The sequence below is a fragment of the Chroicocephalus ridibundus genome, chromosome 5 (genome assembly GCF_963924245.1).
Source record: "Chroicocephalus ridibundus chromosome 5, bChrRid1.1, whole genome shotgun sequence".
In the NCBI taxonomy this organism is placed as follows: domain Eukaryota; kingdom Metazoa; phylum Chordata; class Aves; order Charadriiformes; family Laridae; genus Chroicocephalus; species Chroicocephalus ridibundus.
Genome location: NC_086288.1, coordinates 12,332,989 through 12,351,728, shown reverse-complemented (window position 1 = coordinate 12,351,728; position 18,740 = coordinate 12,332,989). Strand labels below are relative to the sequence as shown.

Below are 18,740 nucleotides of genomic sequence, written 5' to 3'. Positions count from 1 at the left end.
GAGAAGCCGCCAGACATGTGTCCATACCTGTAAGACAGAAGGTTTCTGGCATGGTATATTAGGAAAGCAAGAGAAGTTGTTTTTGTATGTTCAGAGAAACAGGACTTTGACATACACAGGTTTATCTGACACAAGTACGTCCAGGTAAAGTCTACCTTTGTGCCATCAGCTGTCATCCTAGAAGCAATCACAGAAGGTCGTAAATATTAAGCACTTAGGTCAAAGGGAACAAGTACTTATTTTTGTATGTAACCTAATGAAGTTACTTTAAATTACCTTCTAGAAATATTAGAGCATATACTACCAATGTGTTATTTGTATCTGGTACGAAGGAGACCCAGTCAGGACCTCAATATCCTCAAAAATAGCATCCTGGTTTGTATCAGAAATAGTGTGGCCAGCAGGACTAGGGAAGAGATTGTCCCCCTGTAGTTGGCACTGGTGAGGCCACAGCTCAAATACTGTGTTCAGTTTTGGGCCCCTCACTACAAGAAAGACAGTGAGGTGCTAGAGCCTGTCCAAAGAAGGGCAATGAAGCTGTTGAAGGGTCTAGAGAACAAGTCCTATATGAGGGGCAGCTGAGGGAACTGACGTTGTTTAGCCTGGAGAAAAGGAGGCTGAGGGAAGACGTTATTGCTCTCTACAATTACCTGAAATGTGGTTATAGTGAGGTGGGGGTCGGTCTCTTCTCCCAAGTAACAAGCGATAGGAGCGACAAGAACAAGCGACAAGAGAAAATGGCTTCAAGTTGCACCAGGGGAGGTTTAGATTGGGTATTATGGAAAATTTATTCACCAAAACAGTTGTCAAGCATTGGAACAGGCTGCCCAAAGGAGTGTTTGAGTCACCATCCCTGGAGATATTTAAAAGATGTGTAGATGTGTTGCTTAGGGACATGGTTTAATGGTGGACTTGGCAGTGCGAAGTTGATGATTAGACTCGATCTTAAAGGTCTTTTCCAACCTAAATGATTCTATGAAACTGTTCACCAGAGGTAAGGGTGACGTCGGAGCCTAGCAGCAAGATTTATAGAAGTCAGCAAGCCGAGTAGAAAGCTGTGTATTACACCTTTGTGGTGTGTAACAAAGAGAGGTGAGCAAGATCAAAGCAGAGCTCTGGGATGGAAAACCCTGTCTTCCTCTTCCCTCCCTTGAAATCTCTGGATTTGCATCTGCTGCAGAGAAGGAAGCCTCTAGAGACGTTTTCCTGCCTCAGTCTCTTTACCACTTTGGAGTTATCTTACTTTACCTGCCAGCTGTGGGCCAGTGACCCTACGAGGTTGTCAAGAATTTTGCTCCTTCAGCTTCCACTTCTGCTTTGTGATCACAGATTCTCCCCAGCACAGCCCACTATTGCTGCCTGCAGCTTGTCTTGTACTTACAGCTGGCTTTTCCCTCTCACCTCCAACTGTGAAACTGCATCCCTTCTTCCCCTTCCTTTACTTTGCTGCATCTCCCAAATTCAGCATGGCAGCTACCTTCTCTGTCAGGTCACTGGAATACCTCCAATTCCTCCTTCATCAGCCTCTACATACTAAACCATATCTGAACTCTAGGCAACACCCTAAGAGAGCCATAGGATTTTCCAGAGCATAGTCAAGTTTACTGCCTCTCTTGAGTCAAATAAGTAGTCTAGGATGAAGGTGTCTGCAATTGCCTCCAAATTCACAGAAAGACGGTTGGTATTGGAGCAATATTCATCACAGCAATTTGACCTTATCATTCAGAGCCCACTAAAGAAGCTGTGGAATCCTTATTAAAGTAGGACTGTAAGGTATAACAAACTTTTCTTCAGAAATAGTATTGATTTAGACAGCCTCCTTGAGGAGGATGGACTAGGTGACCTACAGCATCTCACTCAATCTTACTTCTCTATGATTTTCTATAATCTCATGGAGAGATTCTTTGAAGGGCTTTAAATTTGTGTGGGCTAAAAAGACAATTATTTTTAATGAGAGCCATGATTCTAGTCTCACTGTGCAACTTCAAGGGTGCTGCATAATGCTAAGTATATTATTCAGGTCCTGTGGAGCCTTCCCATGTTAAAAAATACTGCAATCACTCCCTACCTGAAGTTATGTCCGAATGGCAGCATGGAGTCACTAATGACACTGACAGCTTTGCCACCCCTTTCTCCTGCTATTATCCTTCTATGTAGTGTTGGTTTTTCACTGTGTCTTCAGCGTACTTAGAAAAAACCCTAATGCTTCTACATATTTGCACAGGTAGGGAGTTTGACCTTTCATGGGGATTTTGCCTTAATTAAAATAATCTGAAACAAGTGAAACAAGCTCCTTTTCAAAGTAATTGGATTAATGCAAACGTTTTCAGTGCCTACTTCAAACTAGTATAAATAGTCTGACATTAAATGAGGTTAAAAAGTCCCCTATAAACTACCACCACTGTTATTAAATTTAATTAAGACAGAACAGCAGGCAGTTTAAATGGGAGTGTTGCACAAAAATGGCAGCACAGAAAAATGACTCCAATGTTGTCATTAAAGCTAATTGGAAGCAAGGGTTTCTAAATGACAGTGTAATTAACAGGCTAATGAATACCATATTAGGATTGTTATTAACAATGAAATTTGCAAACATACATGGAAAAATAGTTAGGGATATCACACCATTAGAGATCTTACAAGGTAAAAGTCTACAAACAAATTATACAGCACTTTATCTGATGATGATACAATGCTCCAGCCATGTAGCAGTAATTAAACCTTTTGCCCTCTCACCCTCCTCTTCTACCAAATTAAGTGATAATTATTGTAGATTAGCTATAAAATGTATGCTTTGAGAAATTCTGCCATTCTAAGATTCTGCATAAAGCTCACCAAACTAACATTGTTTGATAACGCAATGATCAAAGTTGGGGGAAGGCCAATGATTGCATGCAGCCCACGCCCTGCAGCTAAAAACAAGCCACCTTTGGGATTCACCACTAAACAAATACTCCACACAGTTGAACAAGAAGGGTTCTGCTAAATTAGGCTAATGTAGTTTTATGCATAAATGAAATTATTTCCACTTTTAATAGGAGTATTTGGGCTGGCTACTTTACAGGAACTTATGCTAAATAGCAGATGGAACAGTGCTGGCTCAGATCTTGGAGACTGTCCTTTGCGCGGCTGTTTGTCACCATTTCAGTGCTTGAAGTGAAGGTTCAAGGAAAGGGCAAGAAGGATGAGAGTTCTTAGTGAGGAGGAGACCATAACGAGCAATGTAAAAGGTGATAAAATGAACGAATTACCTGATGGTGGTTTAAGATGTCTTGTTCCAGAAGAGCTTGGATGTGTCCACAGTGACCTTAAGGAACCTAGCATTCTTGCTGGCTTGAGACAGTCTTACTAGAAGATATTACAGTTGAACAAGCATTAGATATACCAGGCCCTTCTCACTGGGCATGGTTTGTGTTTCATTCTGCTGCTGAGGAATGCATTGCCATCTTTGAGCATGAAAACCACATTTGTAAGTTTGGGCTTAGGCATGTAACAATAAGTCCCACTTGTTCTGAGCCTAATTGTTCATAACTGATATTACTACTTTCAGTCAGGAACAGAGGCTCTAGAAAGCCACGTTTTGATTTTATAGGTTTTTCCATAATGCAAAGATAATTGGTTAATAAGACAGTAATTAAACAGACTTGTGACAGATCTTTGCCTCCGGTTGGTTTCTGCAACATTGTTATTTTTATATGCATTTTACAGCACGCTCTTAGCAAGATGGGTTTATCTTCTGTTAAACTTGTTGACGTGAAGGACCAAGTAAAAAGACCTGTCTTTCAGAAAAGACAGACAGATATAATCTCAAAGTGCTTAGCATATTCAAATAAGTTAATGTTGTGTTCCCAGAGGCTACAAATGGACAAACATATAGGCCTGAAAGGAATATAAAGCGTGCATCAGAACAAAATTGCAGGATTTTATAAGAAAACTGAAAGGAAAAAGGTCAAGTGCTGAATAAAAACTTAAGACCAGAAATTCAAAGAAAGATTTTACTTAACGAACAAACATTAGATAAGAAAATATGATGCACGAGTAAAGGAGTGCTTACAAAAAGGAAGGAAGAAAAGAATAATAAGTACTTTCCAGCATTGTACCAGAATTATTTTCTTAGAAGACCTTGCAAAAACTTCATTTTATAAGCATTTTTACAGGTGAGAAAGGTTAAACTTCCATCAACAAAAAGATTTTTGAATGGTCAGATCTGAATATTCAGACTTCTAAACTAGAATATAAAACAGTATCATAAACAACAGGCTATTGAACATACACATGAAAAATTACACAATTTCCTCTGCCTCTACAAATAAGCATTTCTAGATAAACATATATCTCAACCTTAATTGGTCCATCCAAACAAACTGAAGCATATTGAACAAATTATCAAAACAGATCTTTGACTCAAATATATTTAGTGGAAAACAAGAAAATCAAAAACATCTGGAGGAGACAGCAAGAGAAACAAAGACAAGGGCAATTTGTAGGAAAATATGGTTTAAATAAATCCAATGTTTATGTCATGCCGCTTGACTCAAAAATTGTAATTGCTGCGTATTCAAGATTCTTTTCTTCACAGTAACCATTGTGACCCAAAGAAAATTTTTCAGCAGCTACTCTTTTAGCAAGATTGAAAACATCGTCATCCTTTAAATAAAGATCTCTCTGCATAATCCTTGCTTCACAGTATTTGGTGGAGCCAGTAAGCTTAAAGCCATACTCAGTTGTGTGGACAGAATGAAACTCTTAATACATCAACAAAACTGATCATATTGAACCCTGAAGGAGACTGCATCTTGCAAGATAAGAATTAGATTATTTCAGCAGTTCCCAAAATGACATCCTGTCAAAAGATGAAAATCTTTGGCTGGCACATACATTTCTTACCTGTACTCCCTTGAAAGGGAAAGGTATACCTTTACTTTTAGGCTGCTATTGTGATCTGATCTTACCAAATGAAGGCAAAAGAACACAGGTGTTAAAAGTCTTCACTTATGCAAATTACTCTAATTGCTTTGCTTAGTTTTCTGAATCTCTCGGTGTAGAGAAGCTCTTATGTGGGTTAACATCAAAGTTGTTACAACATGCTCAAACTTATGTAACACACTTTTTGGTTGTTGATGGAAATGTTAAAAAAACGCACATTCACGCTACTGTGAAGTATGGCCTAAAGGAATCTTCCTAAAACTGGCAGCAAAAGCAGAACTCATAATTCAAACAACTGTGTTTTGTGATCGAGTCTTGATGCTCCTCAAAACCAGTGGGGAAAAAAACACTACTTGTTTCAATAGACTATAAAACAAATGCTTTTCATCCTTACCTCTGAGTAAAGAACCAGCTTAATCATGATATTGATAGAAACAAGATATGGGTTTATTTGAAGTAATCAATCCTGTTTCTGTTCTGCTGTAGATTGCTTTAGTTGTCTGTAAGAGATTAACTTTTGTACAGTCCAGAAAACACATGCAGACACTGTTTTTAGCTAGCTTTCTGGCAGACAAGACACTTTTCAGCAAATGTATGGCTACATGGGGTTATAAGCATTATATCACACATTCACAGGCACAGAGTGGTCCTGCTTTTCAAATCACAGTATGTCCCAGTACTGTTGGCAATGTTCACCTTGGTAATGAAAACAACAATATGTCAAGAAATTGAGCACTTCCAAAGGGTGAATAGGTGGCAACTGCGTTTTGAAACTTCTGTGTCCACCCCTTGTGTGTGTGTAGAGTCCCCAGTTTTTAAGCATGGTGGGAAGGGACAAGGGGAGACGGAGAAGGGACTATGTCTGTGTTCCCCATCGAGAAATGTTTCCCTAGTACGTGTCAACCGATAGACACAATAGCTAGTTCTGTCTGCTGGAGCCACCAGTACTATAGTACAATTTACATTTTCTTCATACTGTTGACTAGCTTGAAAAATCAGTGATAAAAAGTATAGTTCACACTACTCTTTTCCTTATTGTTCAAAACACTTTGCTTCCTCGACAGGCTGCGAGAGTTGGGGTTGTTCAGCCTGGAGAAGAGAAGGCTCCGGGGAGACCTTATAGCCCCTTCCAGTACCTAAAGGGGGCTACAGGAAGGACGGGGAGAGACTCTTTATCAGGGAGTGGAGCGATAGGACACAGGGTGATGGCCTCAAACTGAAAGAGGGAGATTTAGATTAGATATCAAGAAGAAATTTTTCACTGTGAGGGTGGTGAGACACTGGCACAGGTTGCCCAGAGAAGTTGTGCATGCCCCGTCCCTGCAAGTGTTCAAAGCCAGGCTGGATGGGGCTTTGAGCAGCCTGGTCTAGTGGGAGGTGTCCCTGCCCAGGGCAGGGGGTTGGAACTAGGTGATCTTTAAGGTCCTTTCCAACATGAACAATTCTGTGTGATTCTGTGATTCTGTGAATATCCCATCAGTTACATCTAGTTAATTTATGGAAAGTTCTTCTCAGACCCTTTAGGCAATGAAGCCTTGACAAAATAAAAGCTTAAATTCTGTAGAATAGATCTCTATTAACTGCAGAAAAATGCACGGTGTATGGATGTAAACTGAGCAAATAAGTGAATTCTTCAAATATGCAGCTTTTTGGTTTAGTATTCATTAATATGCCTCATTTGACAATGGTTTCATTTAAAGATGTGCAAGGGAAAACAGAATTGTAAGATGTATTTAGTCAAGGAGAGGAAGCTTATAAAGGTCAGCTCATGGAAAGAAAGAGGTAACTACATTATCACATAGTTTCATGTACTAGTCACTATGAATAGCATACAGTAAATAAATAGTAATGTCTAGGTTTTATATAGTACTCTTCAGTTCCACATGAAACAAAGCTAACACTTGAATTTGCAGTGCTAGCTCCGAATACATAAAAGAAAGTAATCTTAACAAAGTCAAGATTTGTTCACAAATCACAAAAGAATTTGATTTATGATGCAGTTCTTCTGTAGCAATTGTAAACTCATTTTTAGCTCAAAAGGTTAAGGAACTGGAGTTTCTGCATCTCCTTGAGGCGGGTGAGGAAATAAAAAAAAAAAGGATGGGAAAAATAAGCTGCTAAATTTCTAAAAACCCTAACCAACCCCCCACCTGAAAATCTATTTTATCTGTTCACTGTGCTGTCTGGCTAAGAGAAGTTAAGATACTTTTAATTAACTGGAGCTTGTCTAAAAACTTACAAAATTTAGTGAACTATCTTGAAACATTAAATCACCAAGCTCCTCTCACCGTTTACCCTTTTTTCAACTTGGAAATAATCTGTTTCCATTTCCTTTCAACATATCCTTTTGCCCTCCCTTCCTTTTTGCAATAACGCTCGTATATTTTACTAGAATGGTCTATCATTTCATACTGTCCCACACTGACCAGAGTCAAAGGTTCTAGGAAACCAATTAAGTTCATTGTGGCTTTTGGAACACAAATCTTTTTAAAGCTTCAAAGATATCATCTGCATATCTGCTAACTCCCCTTGCTAATCTACCACATGGAATTGTCTTTTCTTTAAAGTCAGCGCTTTCTCGTATCCTTGTGATTCCTAGATGTGAAGATCTTCCATAAATCCTTCTCAAGAAGTCCATGTTAATGGTTTCACCCAGAGGATCATCATCTCTAATCTTGACATTCATACTTTAAAAGTACCTTCGTCTTTCTACGTGACAGTTAATACAAAAGTGAACTTTTTCTAAGTGAAAAATTATCTTAGAAAACTGACCCTTTCTTATAAGTATCTATTCCATATATGCTAACTAGCATCCTACTGTTTATTTGTTATAACACCATGAGCCATTATAACAACAGAGAAGGAAGTTGTATGATATGTTGTTTTGGGTAGAAATGACGTTTCCCTAGAAGTGAAAATTTCAAAATCCTCTATACTGGTAGACAATGATCATGTAGTAGCAAAACAGCAGGCTGTACCAATTTATACCAGCTGATGTTTCCTTACCTGACATGTGGTTCAAATCTCTAATGATTAGCAATTTGCTGGGGAAACATGTGAATTACAGAAGATTGCAGCAAAGTAAATTAGGTTATTTTTCAGTTCTTTTCAAATATTTTGTGGTATACTTTCCGCTGTAAACACCTAAATCATACTTTGAAAAGTAAGTTAAGAGTCATTATAAAGCTATAAGCCACATAAGAGAGCTTAACTGCTGGAAGAATAAAAGTGTACTGAAATTTTTCAAAAGCTTAATTAAAAAATCATCTATTGAAGTTACCATGTTTATCACTTAACAGCATCCAGTACACACTCAAATAAGTATATAAACAAAAAAGATTAGCTTGGGGGTGGCATGCCAATGGTGTGCTAGCAAGGTCCTTCGGTCTGCCAACCCAGCAGAGGTAGGGGATGGAGATCCACGTGGCAGTAAAGACAAAATGGTGATTGATATGTTAGAAACCAAGAAAGCGCCTGAGAACAGTCACACAAGAGTCAGGGCTTCTCCCCCCACAAAGGTGGAAGGACCAATAGCCCAACCGAAGCGCATCTACCCCAATGCATGCAGCATGGGCAACAAACAGGAGGAGCTGGAAGACACTGTGCAGCACGTGGTGGGATGACTCACACAACTGGAGTGCTGCAATGGATGGCTATAAACTCTTCAGAAGGGATAGGCAAGGAAGGAGAGGTGGTGGGGTAGCCCTGTATGATAGGGAGTGTTTTGACTGTCTAGAGCTTGACAGTGATGAAAGGGTTGAGTGTTTATGGGTAAGAATCAAGGGAAAGGCCAACTAGTCAGATATCACCGTGGGAGTCTGTTACAGACCACCCAACCAGGATGAAGAGACGGATGAAATATTCTGTAAGCAGCTGGGAGAAATCGCATGATCGCTAGCCCTTGTCTCATGGGGGACTTCAATTTACTGGGGGACTTCAATCTGCTGGAAATACTTGGAGAGGAAACAGTCTATGAGGTTCCTGGAGTGTGTGGAAGATAACTTACTGACACAACTGGTGAGTGATTCAACTAGGGAATGCACACTGCTGGACCTGTTGTTTGCAAACATGGAAGGACTTGTGGGTGATGTGATGGTTGGAGGCCATCTTGGGCATAGCAATCACGAAACGATAGTTTTCAATTCTTGGAGAAGTAAGGAGAGGGGCGGGGTTAGCAGAAACATCACCTTGGATATTTACATAGAAAGGTTTAATTGCTTCTGAAAGTGCAGCAGAGAGATATCTAGGTAAGCATTCATGAACCAAATGTACACTCAGGGCCAAACTGAGCAGTGATACAACGAAATAGTTCTTTCCACGCCTCTGGAAGAATTGTACAAGGGACATAGTGCATTTACCACCAGATGCAAAAGGAGGCATTACCATAATTTTTAGGTACATGTATATTTTAAAAATAATGTACATTCACTTATCAAGACACCACGGCTGAAAATCACTTGGAGCTTCAGTGATAACATTTAAAAGTTTAACTTTGTTTATGACAGAGAACAGATCATGTCACCAAAAATAAAAAGTAAATTCTCATTAGCAGGAAAAGCGTAGAGAACAAATAGTGAAAAAATAGGACCAACTGTGAACAAAATGGGACCCCTGTTTAAGATCTGATGTGAGTGATTGTGACAGCTTGCAGAGCTTTTTGCTGCCTGAAAGAGACAAGCTGTCTGAGAGATCTTTGGAGGAAACAAGCGTATCACTGGGGAAGGGTCCATGTGCCCTCGCTCTGTTCTCACGCTCCCCATGTGCTTCTGGCCAGAGGACAGCAGGCAAGCTGCATTCTGGGCTACCAGACCCTTGGTTTGACTGTGTATGGGCTTCCTACCTTCTTCCCTTCCAGAAACTTTGACTGATGTGCTAGGATCCAAGGTGGTAGAAAACAGGCGCAGAGTAACTGTCCTCAAGATGGGGGCAGAAAGAGTGAGGGCACTACAGTCCAGACAGGTAGCCTGCCATGCTTGAAAAATCTACCAGAAGAAACTCTAAGGGAAAACGGAAATTGGAGGAAGAAGCAGCCCCCACATTTTGTTACGGGCAAATTATGACAAATTATTCTTTCTTTCATGACTGGATAACAAGTCAAAATGATAGAGGAGAAGCAGTAGCTGTCATGTCATCTTGACTTCCGTAAGACTTTTGACATGCTGTCATGTGAAATTAATATAAGCAAGCGAGGAATCTGCTATTATGAGGGGGCACAACCTGTTGGAAAGGTGGACTCAGGAGTGCTGTTCACAGAGGAACTCGTGTAATTGAAAGGAAGGACTGTGGGTAGGTCAACCAGTGTTATTCAAGCACTTTCACTTGTAATGCAGCTATCAAATGAAAGCTCTGCTGACAAAAAATCAGACAGTACTAAACAGAAGGAATGAAATGTTTTGGAAGGGAAGAGCAGATTGCAAAATAATCTTGAAAAACTGGAGAAGTGGCCCAAACTGCAACACACCAACAATGAGTGTAAAATCGGAGTAGTTAGATGCTTGAAAATGACATGGGGATAACCAGTCATGGCACAGCTACTGGAGAAGACAGCCAGTCACAATCAGCCATGTGCCGGCAGAGTTGTGCAAAGGAAAAAAAAAAGGGGATGAAGAGTAGCCCACACACAAGACAGGAAGAAAATCTGCTGCTCAGCTAGAGGCCGAAGGGCAGTCAATGAATCATAAATAGTACCAAGAGATTCTGAACAGCTCATAAAAATGCCCAAGGCATAAAAATACCCACATTTTCAAATTAACTCAGGATCACTAAGTCAGACAGAATGGATATTTTAAACACACCTTCCTTGCCCACTTATCCTTGCATGGAGGAACATCACTTCTGGTTCTGAGTTAAAGCATATAGTGCTCACTTTCCTCTGGTCTTCTAAAAGTTCTTTTTGCCCACCCCTAAGACCTGTCTCTCTGCTACGTGTTTTCTCATTCTCTCAGTTTGCCTGCATTTGCCACAGGATCCTACCTTTGCTGTGCACCTCTCTTGCATGCCATATTAGGCCACATCCCTGTGAAGTTCTCCAGCACACAGGAGGTCTTGAAGAGCACTTCAACAAAGTATCCACTAAGTGTGGTTTAGGCACACACGCTCATGCCCTGGGGCAGAAGGATTGACTAAACGACGTCACAAAACCCTTACAACTCAATTTTTGATCTTTTTAAACACAGATAACGTTAAAAATATAAAAAGAAGGTGCAATCACAGATGAAAGACCCATCTAAATTCGAAGGGCCAATCTCCTTATTTGGAGAAGAGGTGGGAAGTAGAGAAAGTAAATAATGGAGTACTTGGTAAAAGCTCAGATCCTAACAAACACTTTTAGACATGAATACCCAGCATTACCTCCAGAATTACTATTTGCATGGCACAGGAAGCTTTCTACTCCTGATCAATGTTTATGAAGAGTGAAGTTGCTTCCTTATGGTAGCAGTGCTTGTCTTCACGTGGGGTAGTATGGGTCAACATGACCATGAACTCTAAATTTTGCTTTGGAAGGAAAAATGGATAGGTGGAGACTACTGCTATAAGAATGGAGTTATTCTTAAATTATCAGATGAATTATATTAGTATTTCTAGTACTTTTAAACTCTCAAGTTACACTACCTGTCCCTCAGCAATCACACAGTGGTCATTTACAGTCCCTAGGCAGCCTTGAGAAGGCCACCACTTTCATATATTCACTCTGCTTCTGAGAAATGAACAAATTAGCAAAACACATCATTTTAAACTCCTATTTCAGCCAAAGTAGAACATACAGGATTTATTAAAAGTTGATGAATACAGCTATTGCTAATTGGGGTGAATGGCAATGAATGGCCCCTGAGACCTTGTGATTTAGCATGTTGTGAACTTGCACCATCATCAAAATTTCAAATAATTTTTTTCAAATACATTCAGTGCAAAGACTTAGCCATTCCTCCTTGCCAAAGATTAAATGGATCTCTTGCTCCTCTGGGGTGCCAGAAGACAACTGTGTTTATCAGATTCTTAGGTCTAAGCTTCTATTGATATGTGTATAAGAGTAGATTAAAATTGATTTCATACAGTCACACAGGAATGAAACAAGTAGAGCATGCAATTTTATGTATCGGCCACATGTAATGTAAATCTGGTTCCACTGGTATAAATACATGGAAAGGTTTGCAAGAAAGTATAATATCAGCAGGAACACAATTCTGTCCCTTCCCTAAGCCACACAAGATTCATTTTAAACTCGATGCTCTTTGGTGAATTCAGTGGGAGTCACTTCAGAAGGAATCCTGTGGTAAAAAAAAGCAAATGAGAAGATGTTGCCAGTAATTTACATATCTGGGAAGTGACAAGAAATGTCAGAGTTTTCCATATCTGAGATTTTGGAGAGATTTTATGAGCCTTTCTCAGGTGACATCAAGTCCACTGATCTTCTGGAATATACCTACAGTGACTACTTATCCATGTCTTGCAAGTTCACTACTTAGTATCTTCATTACGCAGGATTTATGGGCTAGCATTACTATGTGTAGTTGCATTCTCACAAACTGAAATCTTTTTAATGCAATGTATTTTCTCGAGTTTAAGCTTGATTTGTTTATTAAATACACACATGAAACCTGATGTCCACTTATCAGTACTTGAATTCTTAATTGCAATGTCCTCTACAGTCTCCTTATCTCTTTCATAGTGGTATAGTCTCAACTTTGTTCCAGTGAAAAAACATCCTTACTTCTAATGATTAGAATTCAGTATATATGATTTTTATTTATATTTCAGCTATTTCTGGATGCTACTGTTTGGTTATATTTGACAAAGTACTGTCCAAGTAGCTTCTGGAGACACACAAAAATAGGCAAAGTGAGCAGCAATGGGTGGTTTGAGTCTCATCTCTTCAATAACGCTTTTTTACCAAAAAGTGCTTTTTTTCTGCCACGTTTTCAACTCTGCAGAGAACACCATAATCTGTTGAGCACCTTTCATCTTTTATTTTAATGCACAGGAACTTTGATCCAAGCATACTGACAAAAGTTTTTGGCTCATTGTCCGTTTCTCCAGTTTGCACATTATTGTGGTGGGAATTTGAAGGGCTGCTGCTGCTTTACGCTGCCTGCTAGGACACAGCCCAGAAGTCACTCTTTGGTCTTTCTCTACTTGGAACAACCTCAAGCAGACTGCAAATCCCCTTGAATAGTAACAAGAACTGCAAGTCATAGATCTGGGGTAGCTGGACATGCTGATATTAGGAGACAGGGGCATTTTCACACTGCTAGAAGTCACTTCATACGCCCTGTGTCTCTGGGAGGCAGGGACCTTCTGGCTTCCCTGTGGATGGGCGTGGCCATGGGTCTGAGCAGCTGCAAAGTCACTCTCAGCAGTCTCTGCTTCTGTGGGCAATTGTTTGCATCTGCAAGCCAACTCCATTTTGGACCTTGATACAGACAATTCATCTGAACTGCTGACAAACAAGTAGAGTTCAGTGGCCTGATATACCAGAAATACTGTCCATAAACATCTTATCTTCAGCTGTTTTCGGGGTACAGGAAGTACATACAGATAAATAAACAGGGAAATGGAGAGGACTGGAAATGCCCTGTAAATATGTCCTGCTACATGCCATTGCATGGTTTCCTACAATGAATTTCAGTGACTTAGGCCAGATAGTCACGAGGCAGAGGACAGAAGAATTCAGAGCGAGCAGTGGAGGTTAAATATGGGGAATCTCTATTCTTATGCATATAGAACACCTCTATGTCCCACATGGTGCCAGCAAAAGCAATGGCATACCATTCAGAGGAAGCTGCTGCTTCTGAATAACAGGTGCACTGGGGAAAGGTAAGAAATAACAGATGGGAAATATTGCTGGTCTGAGGACAATAAGCTATCAAAAAAACTCGGGACTGAAATGACAAACGACCAATTATTGATAGTAAATTTCAAAACACTATCTTTTCATCAACTAGTCAACGTTTTGATAACTCCCAGTGCATTCATCCTTTCAGTACATAGTATGTCACATATTAAGATTCCCTACAGAAAGCGCATTGATTTTTTCATGTAAAGGAGTGAGCAATATATTGTGGGATGATGTGGGAGTTTAATATTGCACAAGTGTGTCGTAACAAATGAAAAGGCTCTTTATATACCCTAGTAACCTGAAAGTGATGTGGCAAAACTAAAGACAACCTTGAATTTGGTATGACTCTGAATTTAAACTACTTGGAGAAAGCCCTTTCCTTCCTTTCAGCTAAATACAGTATGTTGTGCAGAGGCTCTTAAATTTCAAGTGTTTAGAATACATTCTCTCCTCGTGGTAGCTAAATATCTTTTTTTTTTCTATTTATACAGAAATTACTTTCCACTGAATGATTTCTACCTTTGCCACAAAAACTCTGACCATTAAAGAGACCAGCTGTATTACAGTATAATGAAACTATAAAACAGTATTATCAAAAGAGAAATATCATACATATGTTATGGTTACTGAGGAATAATCTTGATGGAATGCACATCATTACTCAGTTGCATTCTTTCCTCTTTCAGCCCTCTCTTTTGTATGTTATTTCTTATTAGTAGAACTAACTTATTTGGATTGTCACAAGGGTTAGGATCTAATTCTCCTGCCTTCCTGAAAGCTCCAACTCCAAATGGCAAAGTGAGCCTCAAAGCAGGCTGTTAACCTCAGAGAGGGTGTCTACGTGGACTAAGATTGAGAGATCTCGAGAAATTGTTTTGATAAATAAGTAGCTTTGAGGAAAAGAACCCCCCCTCCAAATGACTCAGTTTCATATTATAATGTAACATTTTGATTCTTCAATTCGCTGTTCTAGAATTTCTGTTAAGAAACACTTATAAAATGCCTGTCTAGTTAAAAAAAAATAATTGACTGACACGTGTTTTGGATGCTGTGCTTTAAACTGAAGTAAGGCACTGCTTTCAGGGGAGGATCCTGAGCTATGGATTCTGGTCGGAGGCATGGTCAGTGCAGCCAAGGGCACTTAAGCCCTCAAAAGGCTTTTCCCAGCCCTGCTAATTGGCTAATAATTTAGCCAGTGCCCTGTTCAGCACGTGAAACCTAGCAGCTAAATGTGCCTGACTCCCTGCACTGGGCTCCAGATACCCAGTTCAGAAAGTGCTCAGACGTCTGAAGTGAACTGGCACAGCACTTAACTTCAAAAAAGCATTTGAGTAGAGAATCATTCCTATGGGAACTAGCTGGGAACTTAAATAAGGATTAGATTCACCAAGACTTTTGTGGATTTGGCATGTAGCTCTGTACATCAGAGACTACTGAGACAGCATTGACCGCAAGAGTTTTGTGGTCTGGCTGCTCCACGCAGGGCTGATTAACACAGAGAGAACTAACACAAGTATAACCTGAGAGAACCACTATAGTGAAGACATGCCTTTTGGGATGTTAGACAGCTTTTTTGTTCTCATATTTATTTTATTTTTTGAAGGATTGTCTGCATCTATCATGCAATTTATGGAGCAACTCTTTTAGGAAAACCTTTAGGCTGCAATACTGCAAATATTTTGTCTAAATAGGATAGTGCTTGTTCACAAGGCATTAAACAAAACACTTCAGATTATCGGTTCCTCACATGACTCCAACTAAGAGCTGCACATTTCTCTGTGTTAGCTTCTTCCACAGATTCAGAAACATATACCTACTTATTTTAAGCATTAAATGCCCTTCCCTTTGTTTTGTTTCTGCTAACTTAGCAATTTATATGGTTTTGCTTGGAAACAGCCTTTAAATAGGAATAGTTCATGCTTAGTAACAATAATTGATAAATTATAACATGCCAGAAATATTGTGTATGCTTCTGAAAGGCAGAATATTAATGTCTCTACAGATGTATCTAGAAATTAAATAGCATTTTTGAGATGCCAGAAGTTTTTCATAACCCATCTGAAGAGTCTATAATTTAAGGTACATTATAATTTAGTATGAAAAAAAAAAAAGAGACAGATTATCTGTAGTCCTATACCAGCCATGAAGCAGAAGTTACCTAGATTTTCCAAAGGCACACATTCCCACCTAGTAACACACTTAGTATATTACATGTTCTATTACAGCAATGCCTCCGCCATAGAATTATTTCAAACTTGAATATTGGTTTATGTATTGTTACAGCACTGGTGCAGGACAGTTCCCAAATTCAGTTATGTGTATGATTTGCTGAAGATTATAACTCCCAGAAATGCACCTTCCTAGCATAGATCAAAGACAGATTTATGTAAGTCCCTCATGATACAAGTTCTCCTCTGTCCTCTCCTGCTCAGGAGTAATGCCCTCTGCTGCTGGCCACCGTGATTAGAATCGAGGCTCACCTTAGTTGAAATAACATGCAGCAATGGTGAACGTTGGTGGGACAACCGGGATGTGACTCCTCAGATGCAGAAGGCTGTTTCCTCCTGAGTCAGCTCCTCAGGATCCCACACTGGGCGCAGGGGGAGTCAAAGTTGTACCTGCTTATCCGCTCTTTACATCCATTCTGTCACCTAGAGGAAGAAAACAACAGTTCTTTCATTTTCCTACGCAGAAATTCACGAGGTCGATAATTGAGGGTGTAGTCATTCAGCCCTGCAGCAAAATTCAAACACACCAGGAACATTATAATAAAAAAGTATTCAGGGGGAGACGTTATTCAAATTGCAATTACTGTCCTCTGTGTCTGCCTGTACGTTTGGGTTCAGGTTCTTTAAATATTTTGGAATTCATTTAAAAAATAATTAAAATCACTATGCTTATCGGAGCATAATGGCTTATCAGAGCCCACATCTTATCAGAGAAGGCCTCCATTTCAAGACTTTTTGTTAAAAGAACTGATACCGAGACAGCAGGTGAGAAGACCCGTCTTTGAGCACTCAGAAATTTAGCAAAGAAAGTTGGCTCTGAGCTGGGTGGGTTGGGGGCCACCCTGAAGGCTCTGCAAGAACTGCCATTTTTTTCCAGACTACCTTCAGAAAATACAACATTTTTGTATTACAAACCACATCATATTGCTCTGGAAAAGCCTTCTTCCCTCCCTCTTTTTCACTCTTGCTCCTATAGCAACACTTCCTCTCCTGGTGTTCATCAACAAAACTAACACCAATTCCAAAAGAATTAATTTCATGAGAATACAGGCAAATTTTTAAGAGTACAGTAAACCCAAACCTGCTGACCATCGTGCAGCCACACAAATGGTTTAGGCAATGTTGCTTCAAATCAGGATGGTCATATTTGAATTTTCAGTTATCCTGTTTTATTTTCAAAATGACACTCACGCATCTGTTTTTACTTTACTCTTTCCATGATGTAAGTTATTCACATTCTTTGTCACTGTACTTATAATACTAAATAACAATTTAGTAGCTCATTAGTGACAGTAATTGCCAATATCTTGCCAAATAGCCTGTGTCCACTATAAATGAAACTTGCATAAATCAGAAAGAGGTATTTTGCTTGCAGGAGAGTATGAGGATAATTTATGCTATAAATAAACACCTTGATGTGACTAGTAATGTTTAGATTACTATAAAACATCCCTTGTGTAATTAGGAATCACATTTTTGTGTAATTAAGAAAATGAACCAGAATTGAATTTTCAGGGAATGCAGGTGGTATTGCCACCCTATTGCAATGTAATACATACTGACACTTATATTATTTTTATATACAACTATAATAGGAACAGGTTTTATATTAAGCTAGAAATTGATATATTTTAACTGCAGAAATGCCAGCAAAACATAGATCTTAAAAAAAAATAGAACAAATCCAAAGAGGTAGTTTAAAAAAAATAAAATCCACCCTATATACAGTATTTTCATTTTGCAGTGTTCAAAGGAAACTACTTGGAAAGTGATTTTAAACAAAATTTAAATAAGAGATTCTTCCCCTTTTCCCAGAGAATATAATTCATAAATACCTAAAGCTCTGTGTGCTTGTTTTTGACTGTTTGCTTATAAATTTTTCCTAGTTGAGAAAATTCTGACAAATTTTAGTATAGCAAAAGTATCACATCAAAAAGCAAAGACAAATGGGAAACAATTTATTTTCTTTCAGTTTTTAACAGGGACAAATATGAGAGACTTTGGGATCCCCAGTACAAATACATGTATACATGTGTACTAAAAACCTTTCACTCTCGTTCTTTGGGCTGGAGTAAACTGAAGAAACACAGGCGTTTGTGACCACTTTTGTCTTAGAAGAAGTGCCCTTATCACAAGGCAGCTAGTAAATGAGTATGTTCCTTTGGTTTAAATATTTATCTAGGCTGGTGTTTTTTCCTGCAAGGCTAGTACCTCTTTTTCACTTGCATTTTTGTACCGTTCCACAGCAAGAATTCCAGCCAAGTCTGTACTTTTATTTTCTCTTTCAAATCCTGCACAAGTTTCTAATGCTTGTCCCATGTCTGTACAACTGCTTAAGAAGTGATATTAACACTCTATACGGAGACAGAGTACAAGGAGAGTGAGAAGCTGCTTTTCTAGAGACACAGTATCATGTGAGAGCTGAGAGTCCCTGGAGAGCTTGAAAGTGGGAGTTCTGCTTTTTTGTCATGTGTTAAATTGCTGGAAGGTTCTTTGCAGTGGTAGCGTCTGCAAACCAGATCCTGCACAGGATCTAATCAGCATGGCTGCATTTCACTTTGGTACCTTCTCTGCAGAATGGATGCTGGACCCAAGCATTGGACCACAGGATTACGGTGCACACCGGTGCTGAGAAATGGCAGCAAGCTGCCTCATGTAATGAATTCGGCATGCAGCCATCTAGAACTACTCTCTGGAAACACTCAGTTCCAGTCCTTGTTTCTCTCTCTTGTATGACAGCTGTTCAAGAT

The 18,740-nt window shown here is 39.3% G+C and overlaps 1 long non-coding RNA gene across 1 annotated transcript in view; it reads right to left on the bottom strand.

Annotated features, from left to right (window-relative positions):
- Positions 1-18,740, bottom strand: part of LOC134515950 (uncharacterized) — a 35,597-nt gene that overhangs the window by 12,980 nt on the left and 3,877 nt on the right. Inside the window, exon 2 of the long non-coding RNA XR_010071182.1 lies at positions 16,243-16,413. This is a non-coding gene — a long non-coding RNA (uncharacterized LOC134515950). The remainder of the gene's footprint in view (positions 1-16,242; positions 16,414-18,740) is intronic.